This window comes from Macaca nemestrina, chromosome 19, assembly GCF_043159975.1.
Source record: "Macaca nemestrina isolate mMacNem1 chromosome 19, mMacNem.hap1, whole genome shotgun sequence".
Classification (NCBI taxonomy): Eukaryota; Metazoa; Chordata; class Mammalia; order Primates; family Cercopithecidae; genus Macaca; species Macaca nemestrina.
In genome coordinates, this window is record NC_092143.1 from 48,188,215 (window position 1) to 48,206,891 (window position 18,677).

General features: G+C 35.6%; 1 long non-coding RNA gene across 2 annotated transcripts in view; it reads left to right on the top strand.

Annotated features, from left to right (window-relative positions):
• Positions 1-18,357, top strand: part of LOC105499409 (uncharacterized) — a 42,124-nt gene extending 23,767 nt beyond the window's left edge. For both annotated transcript variants that reach the window (XR_011617334.1, XR_011617333.1), the window contains one exon: positions 17,125-18,357. This is a non-coding gene — a long non-coding RNA (uncharacterized lncRNA). The remainder of the gene's footprint in view (positions 1-17,124) is intronic.
• Positions 18,358-18,677: the final 320 nt, after the last annotated feature.

Below are 18,677 nucleotides of genomic sequence, written 5' to 3' on the forward strand. Positions count from 1 at the left end.
ACTCTTTTCCACATTATGCTGCTTAAATGCTCTTGGCTTTGTCTTGCCCACATAAGGCCTGCCTGCAATTACAAGACAAACCATTCGTACAGGAAATGGTTGCTCTTTGCTACTCAGAGTTAATACTGCCAGGTCTCATTTCTTTTTATTCTCCCTCTGAACAAAGATGATGAAGAGAGGGGTTACTGATTTGTCCCATTCATGCAACATATGGTTTAACAATCATTTATGGGTTATATTTCTACCTTCAGATCCCAAGCACAGTGCTTCTGTTTTAACAGGTGCAAATAATTGTAATAAGTTATATGGCATATGGGAAAAAGGAAGAAAATGAAAGGATACTAGGGGAAAAAAGTAGTTACAAAATGGGGCAAATTAGCAAAAACAAAAAATGAAAAGTAATCAACGAAAAACTTGCTAATTGTCCAAGCTTGCTGCTGGCTGACTGAACCCAGTACATTCAGGGAGTATACTTCAGACCCAGAAAAGTTCCTGTGATGACAGGAGGAGTGAAGGGTGTTCTAAACATCAGCCTGATACAAACCAGCTTCTTCTTTCTGTTCCAAGTTTCCAGCTCTTGGCTCACAAGCAAAGTGATATTTGGCCCAGAATCCCCACAGCTGTCAGTTCTAACAAGGGCCAGAGCAATTTTGTCCACTGGTGTGGAATGTTCCATGAAGTGACCAACGGTACACATTCCAGGCTCTAGGTGACTCCAAGCCTTACATTAGGCATCTGGAAAACAGAAAGTTTACCTGCAAACTGGGAGCAGTTTTTAGACAATAGTCATTGTTTGGAAGACTTTATATAAGCAGAAGCTATACATGAACACAGAGCCTGGAAGCTTGTCCAGAACAAGTAATTGAATTGTATCAGATTGTCCTGAAGAAAATTACCCACCTTTGCTGAGAAACCCATATCAGTGATTTCAACAGCGTTCTTTATATACATAGCATGTTCTAATAAATATTTAATGCATCTATCAATGAAGGGTTCTTAGTTCATTTTATTAACTCATGCTTCTTGGTGCCTGCAAGTAGGATGGTAAGATTGATCTTCTATGTACCTGAAATAAAGTGATTGCTCTTGGTAAATGATTAGTGTGATATGAGCTACTCTTTTATAATCAAATCATCTCATTATATTTTCCTTTTGAAACTTGAGTTCTTATTGAAGTATAATTCACTGACATATGTCAGATTACCCAGAAAATGTAAGACTAAGATCTGTGTGTAGTTGGCTGTCTTTGTTTGTTTCTGCTTCCATAATGAAATATCTGAGACTGGGTAATTTACAAAGAACAGAAATTTGTTTCTCACAGTTCTGGAGAATGAGCAGTTCAATATGGCATTGGTAAGGTCTGGTGAGGCCTCTGGTGAGGGCCTGGTCTTTGCATCCAAGATGGCATCGTGATGCTGCATCCATCCTCCAGAAAAAAGAACGCTGTGCCATCACATGAGAAAAAACGACCTAGCTAGTTCCCTCCAGCCCTTCTATAAGGTTGTTAAAGCCATTCATGAAGGTGGAAACCTCTCCTAATCACCACCCAAAGGCTTCACCTCTTAATACTATCACATTTGGGATTATGTGTCAAAATCTGAATTTGGGAGGGACACATACAATCAAATAATAGCAGTGACTTTTGGGATTGTGTTAGAGAAAAAAGGCTGCTCATCAGAAGAAGTTGAATTGATGAAGTCACATCAGCAGCATTAGTCAATCCCATAAGGACAGCAGTGCAGAGATAGCCTGAACTGAGATGAGAGCCTGGACCTACATACCAAGTATTAACCAATCATAGGGTAAAGGCTGTCTTCAAGGAGAACGTGCAACCTTAGGAGAAGCAGTTCCATTTGGATGAGGGCAATTTCCAGAAAGGGATGCTCAGTGTGCATTTAGAAGCCACCTCTCTCAGCAGCTAAGAAATGAGCATGTCAGTCCTGAGAGCATATCTGGTCAGCCCAGGGAGGCTTACCACAGTCATTGACTACAGTCTACTCCTTACACTGTAATTCCTTACTTGATCATTTAAATTTATTTCTTTTGGAAACAGCTGCTCCAGGATTCCTGTTGATTTTGTTTCCAGGAGGGTTAGTAGGGAACCATATAGTCCCTGGCACTACAAGTCGTCATGAGCTTCTAATAAATACTCATGATCTCCCACCCTCCTACCCATTCTAGATTCCCCTAATCTTGTCTAACATCTCTTCTAGTCTAGATAGCTTAGCTTGGTAGGGTGCTCCAAACCCTCATTACAGGCAAACCTCAGAAATATTATGTGTTTGATTCCAGACTAATGCAATAAAGCAAATATCACAATGAAGTGAGTTTCACAAATTTTTTTATTTCCAAGTGCATATAAAAGTTGTTTACATTATACTATAATCCATTAAGTGTGCAATAGTATTATGTCTTAAAAACCCTACCTACTTTAATGAAAAAATACTTTATTGCTAAAAAATGCTACAGAACATCTGGTGGCAAAGGGTTTTGCCTCCGTTTTCAGGGATGCTGATTGATTAGGGTGGTGTTTGCTGAAGGTGTCTGGCAATTTCTTAACATAAGACAATGAAGTTTGTCACATTTATTAACTCTTCTTTTCACAAAAAAAAATTTCTCTGTAGCATGCAATGCTCTTTGGTAGCATTTGACCCACAAAAAAACTTTCAAAATTGGAGTCAATCTTTTCAAGCTCTGCTACTGCTTTATCAACTAAGTTTATGTAATATTCTAAATCCTTTGTTGTCATTTCAACAATGTCCATAGCATCTTCACCAGGTAGATTCCATTTCAAGAAACGACTTTCTTTGCTCATTCTCAAGAAGCAACTCCTCATCTATTCAAGTTAGATCAAGAGATTGCAGCAATTTAATAACATCTTCAGGCTTCCCTCCTAATTCTAATTCTCTTCCTATTTTTCCACATCTGCAGTTACTTCTTCCACTAACATGTTTCTTGTTTTTTCTAACATTGGAAGTTTTGAGTTTTGACTAAGTTTCCTGTAGCACACCTCTATATTAAAAATTTTCTAATGCTTTTATCATTATTAGACTGGGGTTATAGTTGGGAAAAGAAGATCACAAAGTAAAGTGCCATTTTTATCATCTATCAAGGGTACAAACAATATCACTTATGACTATTGATATTGACCATGGTCCTGACTGAAGTAATTGTTGTCAGATGCCTCCACTGTAAAGTTACGCTCACCCCACACACTCTCCATACTGCCATCATCGGCAGAAAGTCACTATGTTAGTTCACACTTAGGGAGTGGGATGTTATATGCTCCCCCTTCCTTAGGGTGAAACATCTACATAATTTATTTGGAATTCAATATGAGAGATTTATCTCTTCTCCCCCATTTATTAATTTGTTAATTCATTTGTTAATATTAATATGAAATCATAAATATTTATTTTATACTTTAGGTTAAAATCCAACACTACTTTATTTTGATACTCAAATTGTTCCCTCTTTGAACATCAAGAGCTTTTAGTTGACTCCTGTGTCACTTTGACATACCCTTATTATTGTGGATTATTGTTGCTATTGTATTGCTTCCTTACTTTCTGGTACTACAAGATTCCCTAGGCTCATTTGAGTATTTCCTCTTCCAGTTCCCAAATCAGAGTTTCTTTAGGAAACTCTATTTTCTTTCACTGGAGATGAGATAGAAACCAAGATCTAGGTATTAGGTGTGCTCATTGCTACTGGGGTGACATTTTTCAGTTGCTCCCAGCTAATAGTAAAAAACACTAATCCATATATATATTAGGGACACATACTAAGTTAAACATAGTTTCTTACTGATGTCTCTCATTCTAATCTGATACCATATAGATCATGTTAGTCATTTTCTTTGTTGTTTATTTACAAATTTCTACTCAAACATTAAGAATATAGTTCCCATCATATGCCATCCATTTCCTTAATTGTTCAGTTACAGTATAGATGTATCGTAGCACATTTTTTTAACCTTTAGCCTCATGAGAAACAATTTTGCCAACTATTGCTTATTGTGCCATTCATTTTGCCTTTAATGTTGCAGATTCCATTTATCTCTAAAATCACTTAGATTGATACTTCTTCTCATATTCCTTTCAGTGAGATTGTTTTATACATTGTTATTATAATCAGCTTATCTTGTCACAAACAGCATTCTTTCCCGGGATCCTTGACCTCCTAAGTTTTTTCTTTTTAATTTGTAAATATTAAGATTAACTATTTTCCCAGGGATGAAGCCAACTTGATCATGGTGGATAAGCTTTTTCATGTGCTTCTGGATTCAGTTTGCCAGTATTTTATTGAGAATTTTTGCATCACTGTTCATCAAGGATGTTGGCCTGAAGTTTTCTTTCTTTGTAATATCTCTGCCAGGTTTTGCTATCAGGATGATGCTGGCTTCATAGAATGAGTTAGGGAGGAGTCCTTCTTTTTCAAGTTTTTGGAATAGTTTCAGTAGAAATGGTACCAGCTCTTCTTTCTACCTCTGGTAGAATTCACCTGTGAATTGTCTGATCCTGGGCTTTTTTTGGTTGTTAGGCTATTTATTACTACCTTAATATCAGAACTCATTATTAGTCTATGCAGGAATTCAGTTTCTTACTGGTTCAGTCTTGGGAGGGTGTATATGTTCAGGAATTTATCCATTTTTTCTACATTTTCTAGTTTATGTGCATAGAAGTGTTTATAGTATTCTCTCATGGTTTTATTTCTGTGGGATCAGTGGTGATATCACTCTTATCATTTCAGATTGTATTTCTTTTACTCTTCTCTCTTTTATTAGTCTTACTAGCATTCTGTCTATTTTACTAATTTTAAAAAAAATCCAGCTCCTGGATTTGTTGATATTTTGAAGGGTTTTGTGTATCTCTATCTCTGTTAGTTCATCTCTGATTTTGGTTATTTCTTCTTTTCTCCTAGGTTTGGGCTTTGTTTTCTCTTGTTTCTCTAGTTCTTTTAGGTCATGTTAGATTGTTAGGTTGTTAACTTGAGATATTTCTAGCTTTTTGATGTAAACATTTAGTGTGATAAATTTCCCTCTTACACAGCTTTAGCTGCATCTCAGAGATTCTGGTACATTATCTCTTTGTTCTCATTAGTTTCAAATAATTTATTAATTTCTGCCTTAATTTCATTATTTACCCAAGAGTCATTCAGGAGCATGTTGTTTAATTTCCACATAGTCATGTGGTTTTGAGTGATTTTCTTAATCTTTAGTTCTAAATTGATTATGCTGTGGTCTGAGATACTGTTTGCCATGATTTCAGTTCTTTTGGATTCACTGAAGGGTATTTTATTTCCAATTATCTGATCGATTTTAGAGTAAGTGCCAACAGGCAAAGGTGGTTCAACATATAAATGTGATTCATCACATAAACAGAACTAAAGACAAAAAAAAAAAAAAAGACTGTCTCAATAGATGCAGAAAAGGCCCTTGATATAATTCAACATTTCTTCATGTTAAAAACTCTCAATAAACTAGGTATGAAGGAACTTACCTCAAAATAATATAAGTCATCTATGACAAACCCACAGCCAATATCACACTAAATGGGCAAAAACTTGGAAACATTCTCTTTGAAAACCAGAACAAGGAAAGGATGCCCTTTCTCATCGCTCCTATTTAACAGAGTATTAGAAGTTCTTGCCAGGGCAATTAGGAAAGAGAAAGAAATAAAAGGGTATTCAAATAGGCAGAAAAGAAGTCAAATTATTTTCATTTGCAGATAACATGGTCCTATATCAAGAAAATCCCATTGTCTCAGCTTCAAAGTTTCTTAATCTGATAAGCAACTGTAGCAGAGTCTCAGGATACACGATGAATGTGTAAAAATTGCTAGCATTCCTATATACAAACAACAGGCAAGCTGAGAGTCAAATCATGAATGAACTCCCATTCACAATTGCTAAAAGGAGAACAAAATACCTAGGAATACAGCAAACAAGGGATGTGAAGGAACTATTCAAGGAGAACCAACCACTGCTCAAGAAAATCAGAGAGGACACACACACAAAAAAATGGAAAAACATTCTATGCTCATAGACAGAAAAAATTAATATCATGAAAATCGTCATACTGCCTGAAGTAATTTATAGATTCAATGCTATTCCCATTAAACTAACATTGACATTCTTCACAGAATTAGAAAAAAAAAAAAAAACTATTTTAAAATTTGTCTGAAACCAAAAGAGAGCTCATATGGCCAAGACAATCCTAAGCAAAAAGAACAAGCTGGAGACATCATGAAACCCAACTTCAAATTATACTACAAGGCTACAGTAACAAAACAGCATGGTACCATTACAAGAACAGACATTCTAGACTAATGGAACACAATAGAGAACTCAGAAATAAGACTGCACACCTACAACCATCACGTCTTTAACAAACCCAACAAAAAAAAGCAATGGAAAAAGATTCCCTATTTAACAAATGATGCTAGAACTGGCTAGCCACATGCAGAAAATTAAAACTGAACCCCTTCCTTCTACCATATACAAAAATTAACTACATATGGATTAAACACTTCAATGTGAAACTCAAAACTATAAAAACCCTAGAAGAAAATCTAGGCAATACCATTTAGGACATAGGCACAAGGGACAATTTCAAAATGAAAATGCCAAAAATAATTGCAACGAAAGCAAAAAATGACCAATGAGATCTAATTAAACTAAAGAGCTTCTACACAGCCAAATAAACTGTCATCAGAGTCAACAGACAACCTATAGAATAGGATAAAATTTTTGAAATCTACCCATCTGACAAAGGAACTTAAAAAATATCTACAAGGAATTTAAACAAAAATAAGAAAGAAATAAATGATCCCATTAAAAAGTTGTCAAAGAACATGAACAGACACTTCTCAAAAGAAAAGATATATGTGGCCAACAGACATAGGAAAAAAAGCTCAACATCACTGATTATTAGAAAAATGCAAATTGAAAACACAATGAGATACCATCTCACTCCAGTTATAATGGCTATTATTAAAAAGTTGGCCAGGTGAGGTGGCTTATGCCTGTAATCCCAGCACTATGGGGGGCTGAGGCAGGTGGATCATGAGGTCAGGAGTTCGAGACCATCCTAGCTAATATGGTGAAACCCTGTCTCTTCTAAAAATACAAAATTTAGCTGGGCGTGGTGGTGTGTGCCCAAAGTCCCAGTTTCTTGGGAGGCTGAGGCAGGAGAATCGCTTGAACCCAGGAGCTGGAGGTTGCAGTGAGCTGCGATAGTGCCACTGTACTCCAGGCTGGGGAAAGAGCAAGATTGCATCTCAAAAAAAAAAAAAATTGAAAAAACACAGATGCTGGGGTGAGGTTGCAGTGAAAAACAAACACTTTTACATTGTTGGTGGGAGTGTAAATTAGTTCGACTGTTGTGGAAGATATTGTGACAATTCATCTAAGACCTAGAGGCAGAAATACCATTTGTCCCAGAAATCCCATTCCTGGGTATATACCCAAAAGAATATAAATCACTGTATTATAAAGACACATGTGTACGTATGTTCATTGCAGCGCTATTCATAATAGCAAAGACACGGAATCAATCTAAATGCCTATCAGCGATAAAGTGCATAAAGAAAATGCGGTATATATCTACCATGAAATACTATGCAGCCACAGAAAGGAATAAGATCATGTCCTTTGCAGAGACATGGATGGAGTCCATGTGGAAGTCATTATTCTCAGCAAACAAATGCAGGAAAAGACAACCAAACACCACATATTCTCACTTGTAAGTGGGAGCTGAATGATAAGAACACATGGACATAAGAGGTGAATAACACACACTGGGGCCTGTCAGAGGGGTGGGGATGGGTGAGGGAGAACATCAGGAGTAACAGCTAATGGGTGCTGGACTTAATACACAGGTTATGGGATGATCTGTGCAGAAAACCACCATGGCACATGTTTACATATGTAACAAACCTGCATATCCTACACATGTACCCCTGAGCTTAAGAAGTTGAAGAAGAAAAAAAAGATTAACTGTGTTGTACAGTACTACAGGTTTTGACAATGCAAAATGTTATGTATCTATGATTACAGTATCACACAGAATAGATTCACCACTCTAAAATTTCCCTGTGGTTCTATATCTGCAGCTTCTTCTCCTCCTGAACCCCTAACACATATAAATCTTTATAGTACAAATTTATCTATTTTTTTTCTTTTTTTTTTGCTAGATTTCATTATATGAATGTAATGTAATTTGTTTACTAATCATCTATTAAGTGACATCTTGGTTGTTTTCAGTTTTTTACAATTATGAATAAAGCTGGCATAAATATTCATGTATAAGTTTTTTTTGTGTATGTGGACATACTTTTCAACTCAACTGAATAAATATCTAAGAGCACAATGACTGAATTACATGGTAAAATTGTATTTAGATTCATAAGAAATTGCCAAACATTTTTCCAAAGTGGCTACATCATTTTTCATTTTCACCAGCAGTGAAATGAATGAGAATTGCTCTTGGTCAGCATCCTTGCCAGAATTTGGCATTGTTCTTTTTGGAATTTTACCCATTCTAATAGTGGTATAATTGCATCTTGTTCTTCTATTATTTGCAATTCCTTAAGGACATATAAGAGTGAATATTTTATACGCTTATTTCCCATCAGTATATCTTCTTTTTTGTCACCAACTTTGGACAGAGAATGTCCATATATTTTCTTTGCTGAGATATCTGTTCAAATCTTTTGCCCATTTGGAAAATTGCATTATTTTCTTATGGCTGAGTTTTAGAATTTTTAAAATATTTTAGATACAAGTATTTTATCAGATAAATATTTTGCAAATATTTCCTTCCAAATGGTTCATTGCTGTTATATAGGAAAGCAATTCTCTTGTATGTTAATCTAATCTTATGAACTTGTTAAAAATTACTTATTAGTTCTAGGAGATTTTTATTAATTCAATGAAATTTTACTACATAGATAATCATGCCTCATGGAAACAAATAGAGTTATACTTATTCTTTTTAATGTATATAGTTTTAATTAACTTTTCTTGTCCTATTGCACTAGCTAGGACTTCCAGTACAATGCTGAATAGAAGCAATAAAAGTAAACAATCTTATCTAACTCCTAATATTAAGGTACATGTAGTTTTTGCCATCAAATATAATGCTAGCAGCAGATTTTTGCAGATATTCTTTATCAAGTTGAGAAAGTTTCCTCTAATCCTAGTTTGCCTAGAGATTTTATCAGGAATGATGCTGAATTTGGTCAAATTATTTTTCTGCATCAATTGAAATTCTTATATTTCTTTTATAGCATTCTGATTTATTAAATTAATTGACTTTAAAATGTTGAACTAGCCTTGCTGGGAGCAAATTTTACTTAGTCATGGTATATAATTCTTTTTGTACACTGTTGGTATAATTTGTTAATATTGTGTTGACAATTTATTCAACTCTGTTCAGGAGAAATAATTGCTTTGTAGATTTTCTTTCTTGAAAGGTATTTATTGGGTTTTGATATCAAGTTTTTGTTAAGGGTGACCTCATGGAATAAGTTAAAACATGTTTTATCTGCTTTTATTCTCTGTAATAGAAAAGAATATAGAGAATTGATATCACTTTCCCTAAAATACTAGGTGGATTTCACCAATGAAAAAATGTGAGCCTGATGTCTCTTGTTTGGAAGGCGATTAATTATACTTTTTAACATTAATATACACTTAATTAAATTAATATATACTTACTCTGTTTTTTAAGTTTTGGTAGTTTATATCTTTCAAGTAATTGGTTCATTTCATCTAGGTTGTCAGATTTGTAGGTGTATGGCTCAGCTGTTCTTAGTATTCTTTAATTATACTTTTAATGCCTGTGAGATCGATAGCCATGACAACACTTTCATTTATCAATTTCATTCATCTTTTATTTTATTGATATTATGATCATTTTTCTATTTTTATTTTTATTTTTATTTTTATTTATTTATTTATTTTTTCGAGACGGAGTCTCGCTCTGTCTCCCAGGCTGGAGTGCAGTGGCCGGATCTCAGCTCACTGCAAGCTCCGCCTCCCGGGTTCCCGCCATTCTCCTGCCTCAGCCTCCCGAGTAGCTGGGACTACAGGCGACCGCCACCTCGCCCGGCTAGTTTTTTGTATTTTTTTAGTAGAGACGGGGTTTCACCGTGTTAGCCAGGATGGTCTCGATCTCCCGACCTCGTGATCCGCCCGTCTCGGCCTCCCAAAGTGCTGGGATTACAGGCTTGAGCCACCGCGCCCGGCCGATCATTTTTCAAAATAAAAGTTTTTCTTTCATTATTTTCTCTATGGGAATCTTGTTTCATTTTCATTGATTTCTTTTCTATTTTTTATTATTGCTGATTTTCTGCTTCCTTTAGGATTAAATTACTTTTATTTCTACAGTTTCCTAGGGCAGAAACAAATTATTGATTTTACAGCTTTCTTCTATTCTAATTCTATGCCATAAGTTTCTCTCTAAACACTGCTTTTACACCATTCCACAAATTGATAAGCTGTACTTTCATTTTTGTTTACTTCAAAATACATTTAAATTAATTATGAGCCATTTTATTTTTCTGTTTTTGGAAGTATGTTGTTTAATCCCTAAATATTTTGAACTTTCCACCTTTCTTTATGTTGATTTCTAGTTCAATTCTATTGCAGTCTGAGAACATAGTTTGCATAACTATATTCCTTTAGATGTGTTTAGGTGTAAGGTTTTCCTCGTCCAGAATATAGTCTATATTGATGAATCTTACATGTGAGCTTCAGAAAAGTGCGTATTTTGCTGTTGTTGGATAAAGTAGTCTACAAATTTCAGATACAATTAATCAATGGTAGTTAATCATTACTGATTATTTACCTGCTATATCTATCAGTAACTCAAAAAAGAGGAGCAGGAAGTTTTGTGGGTATTTTGTTTTCTTTTTTTTGGGGACGCAGGTCTGTAGGCAGTAATTCAAGCCTATTAGTTAGAATTTCTGGAATTGTAATGCCAGGATATGTGTATTTTCCTTTTTTTTTTTTTTTTTTCTGAAATGGATCTTGCTCTGTAGCCCAGGCTGGAGTGCAGTGGCGTGATCTCAGCTCACAGCAGCCTCCATCTCCCAGGTCCCGGTTCAAGCAATTCTCCTCCCTCAGCCTCCCGAGTAGCTGGGATTACAAGCATGTGCCACCATGCACAGTTAATTTTTGTATTTTTAGTAGAGACGGGGTTTCATCATATTGGCCAGGCTGGTCTTTAACTCCTGACCTCGTGATCCGCCCATCTTGGCTTCCCAAAGTGCTGAGATTACAGGCGTGAGCCACCGCACCCAGCCAGGTTGTGTGTATTTTTAAAGCACCATGAGTGGTTTTCTTGTGGATAGTGCAACTAGAGTAGCCAAGGACTACCTCCATGAGAATTAATTTGTTGATACATTTTCTCTCAAAAGTGAAAGTGAATTTAGTTTTATAAGTGGTGAAATTTTGATATCAGACCTGTCAAACACCAAAATTTCAACAAATTTAGTTTAAGATTTGACTTTTATTAGTGATTCATGAATTGGTCAGCACCACATCTATGAAATAGAAAAGGTACTCTCATAAGTTGAGCAGAAGTGAGTCCTATAGACAGAAAAGGCTGAGGAAAGCGGAAACAAAGAACAAAAATCGAATTGATATTTCAAACTTTCTTTCCTTTTAAAGTTAAAACAGAGGGGACTTCCTTATCATGCCAGCTTGAGTACACTGGGCTTCTTTCTATTGGCTTCTATAAATTTTCCATTTCTTAGAAAATTAGTCCATCTTAAAGTTCAGTTTAATTACATGACACCTACCACAAGTGACACCATCCTGACTTGGTCTGGTCTGTTGGGGTTAAGTGCATAAAGTCAGTCCAAAACAAAGGCTTCCAGTAAATTTTATTTAACAGAGCATAAGGCATTCTTTGGAAGGCTTCCTTTAGCAAGTACAGTGCTTTGGGACCATGGATAGCTGAAGAACATATGTAGATAGATATGTTTATTACAATACCTAAACATTCCATGTGTTACCTTGATAGTTTTGGGTTTTATGGCACTATAGACATCCAGCCATGAGTTTTCCTGCTCTTGTCAGATCATTCCCAAACATTGGGAAAAGTTCTTCACTCAGCTATCAGGTGGACTAGCTGCACCAATCCTCTGGTTACTACAAAGCCTGCCTACCATAGCCCCTGCTGGTTCACTCTACTTCTAAATAAATAACCCTGCCAATGTGACCCTGTATGGAGTGTAGTGTTCCCCTACCCAAGGCTGTGAGGATCTGTGACTAATAAACTGCTGCCAATCTTATCTGTCCAGTTTTGGGTATCACATATTTCGCCATCTCACACTATTTAGGGTGAGATATCCCTCTATTCCCAGCAGGTAAGTAGGAGGTAATCAGAATAATATGGAGTATCTAAAAGGAAGGGGAATGAAGCAGGAACAAGAAAGGAGAATATTAAAGAAGAACTATAGAGACACTGCCTAAAAACAAAAAATGTGTCTAGTCCTTTAGGCAATAATAGAATTAATTAGAAGATTAAATTTAAAAACTGGCACAACTGAGGAAAAAATACTATTTTCTATAAATTACATGTTTTTATTGCAAAATTTGAATACAAATAACATTTTAAATAACATCAAGAAGCATTTTCTTAGATGAAATATTTTAAGAAAGATAGAGATGTCAGTTTGTATAGGAACATCATAGACTTTCTAAAGATGTTGTAATATTCACCCTTATCTTTAGAAATATGGAATCAGAACTGTGAACAGTTTTTCCTGCTGGTTCTGTTGAATTTCCCTTAAACCAACAATCACCAAAGGTATGCCAGTGTGAACAGAGTACTTCTCTAAAATGAAACCAATAGGGGGCTTGTTCCAAGAAATGCTTTGCTAGGTAAGCAGGCTAAACGTGCTGAGCAGCAGTTTAGAGGCACTCTGCTATGTTTCCTTTTTATTTACTTATTTTTGTTTGTTTATGTTTTCAGAAAACATAGCCTCTGAAGTCCAGGCTAGTGATAATTATTCAGATCCTCTCAAAAGCACAGTTGCTTTACCCAAAGGCACTGTCTTTGTAGAATTGAAGTCTTTAGATTGAACTACTCTTGGTATAAATTCATTCTTTAGATTAAAAAATAAAAAGGCAAATATTAAATTTATTATGACTTCTGTTTGATAAAAAATGAAGAACTTGATACCAATTAAAAGATTCAATAGTCTATTATTTTTTATAATGCTCACCCTCATTTTAATGTAAGATTTCAGCTTGTACCTTCTTTGAATAAGAGAAGGAAGAAAGTGAGAAACTTAAACAATAATGAAACTCTCCTAAGGAAATGAAAACATGATGAGGCTTCCACTAGATGTCATAATTTTTTGATAACTCTCCTAAAACTCTCTTTTATTCATTCCCATTCCTCTGAAACAACCTATTATTTTGTTCTCCTATAACGTTTTATTTAAAGCTCCTCTAAAAACAGGTATTAGATTGAAACACAGTGAATTATCCATGTGGTGTTTTTTTTCTGATTTTATACTTACCCATCTTTATATCTCTAGCATGGCGGCAGGCTTTAAGTAGATATTCAAAAATATTTATCGAATTTTATTGACTGTGCTGTTTGCATTGTTAATTAATGCCAGTGGTGTTGAGGGCCTTTTGTCTCTTAGCATCTTCACCTACAGTCATTAGCATCTTCACCTACAGTCCCACTCAAAGATCACAGGACCAACAAGAGCATCACTACAGGAAAAAAAAATACTTTAAAAACTATTTGGCTTAAGAGGAAGTCATCTCTAATCTAAAAGGGAAAGAAGAAAGGACCTTTGTCATTGTAAATGATCATGATGTCAACTGGTTCAGAGACTCGATTCCTTCTTGGGTTTAGAACATGTTCTCAACTTGGCCCCTGACTTTTGTCTGACTTTTAGAATGCCTGAACACAAACTGATCTTATTACTCATCCTTTTTTTTTTTTTTTTTTTTTTTTTTGTGCCACGCTCACTCTGCAAGTCCAATTAGATATGTTTTTCTTTGCCAAGCCACTCTCTGGGCTGAGAATGAAGATTCCAAAACAATAAAAGTAAGAGTTGTGTTGGTGGATTGAGCCTTCTTTGTCAAAACCAGCAGCCATATCACTTCCCAGCAGTCTTGCTTTTCAACTCTTTTCCTCATGTTTCATTTAACTATATCAGTACTCAGTAGTGTCTTACTGAGTTCTATTACCACTTTGCTTAATTCTTCAATTTTCTCTTCCTTAATTGTGCCTAGGCATGCTTTGCATTCAGTCACTCTTTAGTTCATGGGACCCTATTTTCAGCAAAGAAAAGTCTACATCTGTGAAGAGGCCTTGAGGGGCTGTGGCCATTGAGCTCACTTAGCCCAGTCGAATCTAAAATGGATCTCTTAGAAACACAAATGTGAGCAGAGCAAGCATGGCATGGAGAAAAAAAGGATATGGAGATGTTAGTGGAATTTCATATATAGGTACCACAGACAAGTTCTACCTAATGATTTCTATCTAAATCCCTCCATTAAAGTTTTACTCCTCAGCCTTACAAAGCTTTTCCACCTATTAAAATACTGTTTACAAAAATTTTGATCAGTTACATCTCAATGTGAATGTCTTTAGCACAGTATTTCCCCAAAGCACATTTTAATAGTGGAGAGGGACTATTTCTCACAGGTAGCTGCGTACCTGAGGCATCTGGGGAGGATTCCCAGAGGTGAGATAAGTAGAGCAGAAAGGAATAGCAGGGAACTCTGGCAAACAAAACTTAAGGTTTTCAGGAAGAATTGCCTTGCATTTTCATGTTGCTTAATCTCCCTATCTTGGTCTTATATGGAAACAATAGCAATGTCTATGCTCAAAAAAGTTAATTTACTCTTAAGTAAATTATTTTAATAATGGAAAAGGGTTTTGCAAATTACTATGCAATTCTTAAGAATGCTGGAGTTTCCTACTGGTTATCCTACCTGAGGCAGCATACTCTAGGCAGTTGGTATTTTAAACAGCCAGCGCTTTCCAAAAGACACAAAATGTCATTGTCTTAGTTCTGTGCTGCTCCCCACAAATAACTAACTTAGACCTGGTACTCTTATTCTTCACTTAATCACTCTTTGTGATTAGCTGCCCTTCACTGAGATCTTTCTTGTTCAATCTATCAAAGGTATATACATGTACGTGTGTGTGTGTGTGTGTGTGTTACCTTAGAGTTTAGCACTTATTTGATTTACTAAACATTCACAGGAATTTTTAACTCAAATTTATTAACCCTAGAAGTAAGCATTTATTTTTTTTCTTCATCTAATAAGAAGTCCTCTAAATCAATAGCTAAATGACTCATATATTCTTTTACCATGATCAGTCACTAAGGTTTTTTGTGTTTCACCTTCTATAATTTAACTGATTCTTATTCTTTGACATTTTCAAAGCAAGAACAGCCTTTTTGAATTCATTAGCGGAGTCCTTAGCTGGATACTTGCCCCCTGTGAATTCCGGCCCTTCACAGTTCAACTTTCTCCAGCACATAATTGCAAGTTCTACATCGCTCCCCTCTGATTATTACTTTTAAAAATTGCCTCTGTTGATTACCTGCGTTCTTTCAGTAAGGCCCTGTGAGACTCCTCTAATTTTTGAAGCTTTGCTGGATTCCAGTTCACCACCAGGATAAGAAGAAAATGAGAACATTTTTGTCGCTTGCTATGAGGAAGTAGCTTAAAGCAATCTCTCTCCAAATGTCCTTCTGCCTCCATTTCCCACCTGCACCCCAACACACAGGCACCAGGAAATCTCAGTAGGACAGCCAAGTGTTTCATGCAGAAGCAATTAGACAAAGTTATAAGATTCTCTTCACCTTCTCCTCCATGTTCCCCGCAGCTTATGCAGCCTTCAGGGTAAGCAGGAAACAGTGGAGAAGTCACCAAGCTCACAGAACCTCTCGCAGCAAGCAAATCATTTCAGTGTATCACATTTAACTAATTCACTAGTTAGAGATCAGGCCTGCCAACATACTGAATCTTTCTCCCTCTGTAGTTCGATATTAACACTTAATAGAAACTTTACCTATAAACTCCCACTTTGGGCGGGGGTGTGTTTTAGGCTCCAAATGACTGGCAGTAAATTCCTTATCAAAAAATTTATGGAATTGCAGTGAGATAACCTTATTTTTGCAAAAAAACTTTTAATATTAATATTATATTGAGTCAGTCTTATTTACTTATAAATTATGTTTGAACGCCAGTTTGCAATTTGTCCAGAAGGGTGGTCTATTTAGTACTGACAAATGGTGACAAAGAATAACTAAGAAATTTAGAATGTGACACCATAATTTCTCCTGGGACATCCACATCAGCAGTCTTTAAACTGCAAGAAAATTAAGAAAATGACAAAAGAGGAAAAAGAAGAGGAAAGTCTGGCAGTTGGCAACTAGAAGCTGACAGCCAAAGAAGCCAGGCTGGCTGTTAGAAACTGAACATGAACCAAAAACACAAAACAAAACTTTCACAGACAAACCCATTGTGTGACCTTGGAGGAACATAACAGTGACCCAGAGACTCTATGATGAAACTAGCTGGAAAAGACACCATGGACCCACAAAAATATGTATCTCCTCTTCCAGCTAACATGAATGACCACTGTTTGTTCACCAGTAATGGCTCTAATTTCACATTAATCCTCTCACCTCTAGCTAAAAGTTACCAAGATACCCAATCACAGCATTATCCCTGCTTCCTGACAGCCTGCAATTCCGAAAAGGCCACTGCTTTCTGTACAACCTCCTTAGAATCATCTTGTACATATTCGAGTTCCATAATAACCTCTTCATAACTCTCTTTTACCAAGATGCTGTTTGTTTGCTCTTATGTGTATCCTTCTTTGCTGCTGGAAGGTAAATAAACCCAACTTTGTTTGAGTGCAGGCCTGCATCTACAGGTCATTGGTTGATGTGTTTAAAAATGTAATACTTGTTATAAACTTAATACTTTTGTACTTCCAGTAATTCATATGCTGAAACTATACCCTCTACTGTAACAATATTAGAAGGCGGGGTCTTTGGGAGGTAATAAGGATTAGATGAGGTCATGAGAATTGAGCCCTCATTAATGGAATTTTTGTCCTTATAGGAATCCCAAGAGAGCTTGCTTCCTCTATCTGCCATTTGAGGACACCACTAGGAGACAAGCATCTAAGAACCAGGAGAGTATTAAGCCATTCTTGCATTGCTATAAAAAAATACCTGAGACTGTGTAATTTATTTTTTTTTTAAAAGGTTTAATTGGCTCATGTTTCTTCAGGCTATGTAACAAGCATGGCACTGGCATCTGCCCAGCTCCTGGGGACACCTTAAGGAACTTTGACTCATGTCAGAAGGTGAAGTGACAGCAGGCATTTCAGATGCCAAAAGCAGGAGCAAAGAGGGGCTGTGGAAGGTGCCATATACTTTTAAATTGGCAGATCTCATGAGGACTCAGAGGGAGAGCTCACTTATAACCAAGGGGATGGCCCAAGCCATTCATGAGAAATCCGCCCCCATGATCTCAACACCTCCCACCAGGCCACACCTCCAACACTTGTGATTGCATTTCAACACGAGATTTAGGTGGGGACAAATATACAAACTATATCAATGCCAGACATTAAATCTATTTGCCCCTTGATCTTGGACTCCTCAGCCTCCAGAACTGACTGTGAGGAATATATTTGGATTGTTTATAAGCCACCCAGTTTATGATATTCTGTTATAACAGCCTAAATGGAGTAAGACAGCACTTTTTACAGATGATTAACTATAAGGACTTTATCTATACATTCTTAAAATATTTTTAAATTACATTGATTCTTTTTTTCCAAATTAATACAGTTTGACCACTGTAGGAAATTTGGAAAACAAATGATTACATTTTTAAAAAGCATCTTTTTTAGCCATGCTATTTTCTACACTGGTACTACTTTTATAGATATTAATGCTACCACCATCACTTATTGATACTTATAGAGTATCAGTGACAAAAATAAACAAGTTATATGTAATAATGTAGTAAGATAGAATTTTTAATCCTTACTTCACATATTAGGAATCTGCAACTAAGAAAGTTCACAAAACTAGTAAGTGGCAGAGCTAGTATTTAAGCCCCTGTGTGTTTTAAGAAATATTTTTTACATGAGTTCACTTTGTCTTATCTACTTTCTTAAAGGCTCTAACTCCAAATACAGTCATATTTTAAAATACTAGGGGTTAGGAGTTTAACATGTGAATTTAGAGGGACACAATTCAGCTCATAACATTAATACATGGTCTCATTTTCTTCCTTTCTTTTAAAATATATGAAAACTTTGGATTATGTTGCATATATGGTAGAGTCCTTTTTATATACAATTATCATGAGTATTTATAACTTTAAGTATTTTATAAATATAATTTTTAATTGCATTAAATTATTTCTTAACTTTGGATTATGTTGCATATATTGTAGAGTTCTTTTTATATACAATTATCATGAGTATTTATAACTTTATTTTATAAATATAATTTTTAATGGCATTAAATTATTTCTTAATGTAGACACCTATACATTTTATCTCATAGTCTCTTGGGATAATAAATTGCTAAAGTATTCTGTCTATTTAGAGAACAGTGTTGCTTTTAATTTAAAATTTTATTAAAGAGTGAACCTCA